At 40.0% G+C, this 1,611-nt stretch overlaps 1 pseudogene; it reads right to left on the bottom strand.

Annotated features, from left to right (window-relative positions):
- Positions 1–654: 654 nt before the first annotated feature.
- Positions 655–1,247, bottom strand: LOC111175392 (large ribosomal subunit protein eL18 pseudogene; annotated as a pseudogene).
- Positions 1,248–1,611: the final 364 nt, after the last annotated feature.

Below are 1,611 nucleotides of genomic sequence, written 5' to 3'. Positions count from 1 at the left end.
AAAAAAAAGAGAAAAACAGCTCCCTCTCCCCTGCAAAAACGCCTACAGATAGGAGAATGAAGATAAAAATATATGACTTATCACTGATTTACCACTAGACACAAGTTAGAAGGCAAGGAGAACTTAAAGTGCTAGAAAAAAAATAAACTTTCACCCTAAAAGCCTATATTCAGAAAAAAAATCCTTCAGAAATTAAGGTGAACTAGAGACATTTTTAAATAAGCAAAAGCTGGGAGAATTCATCACTAGCTGATCTGCATTATAAGAAATGTTAAAGGAAGTTCTTTAAGTTGAGGAGAAATAGTACCAGATGGAAACTAGGATCCCCATCAGGGAATAAAGTACGCCAGAAATAGTAATAAGTATGAGTCAGTGTTAAAGATTTTTCTTAATTCTTAATTTCCTTAAAAGAAAAACTACTGTTTAGAGCAAAAACTGATACTGCATTGTGGGAGTTAACATATGTAAAAACAAAAATAAATGTCAAAAATAGAACAAAAGAGGGAGGAAATTAAAATCTACTGTTGTAAGATTCTTACATTGTATGTGAAGGGGAATAATATTAACTCAAGGTAGACTTTGATAATTTAAGAATGCATATTGCAATTCCTAGAACAATCTTTTTTTTTAGCATCCAAAATCTTTTTAATAACATGGTAGGATCTGGGGTTAGTTTTTGTAGCCACGGCTAGCCCATCGGCCTCTGGCACGCGCAAACTTCCGGCCCTTGGAGCGTACATAGGGATTGGTGTGGCTATGCGGGGTTCCTGGGGCCTTGCTGAAATGCCTGTACACCTTTCGGCCCTTGCGAGGACCAGAGAGGAGGACAGTGCCACAGCCCTTGGGGGAGTCCAGGGCCAACTTGTCGAAGGTGAGGATCTAGCCCCCGGCCTTGAGGATGCAGCTCCGGGCGCACCTGCTCACTCGAAGAGCACACACCTTCCGTTTGGGCACCTCCTGGACATGCACATCATTGGTTATAGTCCCCACAACCGCAGCTCTTTTGCCTTCCCGGCCAGGAAGCTTCATCTTCCAAATCATCCGGGAAAGGGACAGAGGTGGCCAGTTGGTGTGACTCATGAACAACCTCTTCGGTACAACTTGATTGAAGGTGACGTTGGTTCATCTGGCCAGAAACCTGTACAGCTTGACCAACAGCCTTAGGTAGATGTCCTGGCTCTTGGGCTCCTTGCGTGGAAACTTTCGGTCCTTGTTGTGCTGGATGTCAACTCCCATCATGGTTCCTCCTCCTTAGCCAGGTCCAGAAAGAGAGAGCTAGAACAATCATTTAACAAGAGATATCGATTTTTTTAAAAACTAGATGAGATAAAAATAGAATACTAAAACTTCTCAAGAACCCAAAAGAAAAAGGAAAGGAGGGAAGAAAATTTTTAAATAACAAAGTGGAAAAAACAAAATGGTACATTCAATCCAACCAAATCAATAATTATATTAAATGTAAGTGAACTAAACACTTCAATTAAAAGGCAGAAATTATCTGACAATAAAAGAGCAAGACCCAATTATATCCTTTTATAATAAGACACACACTTTAAGTATAAAAACACAGAGAGGGGAGGGATAAACTGGGAGATTTAGATGGACATATAC

The sequence above is a fragment of the Delphinapterus leucas genome, chromosome 1 (assembly GCF_059928025.1).
Source record: "Delphinapterus leucas isolate spDelLeu-1000000601 "Yukka" chromosome 1, BTC_Dleu_Yukka2, whole genome shotgun sequence".
Lineage (NCBI taxonomy): Eukaryota > Metazoa > Chordata > Mammalia > Artiodactyla > Monodontidae > Delphinapterus > Delphinapterus leucas.
Note: the sequence above shows the minus strand (reverse complement) of the source record. Positions and strands in the feature narration are given on the sequence as shown.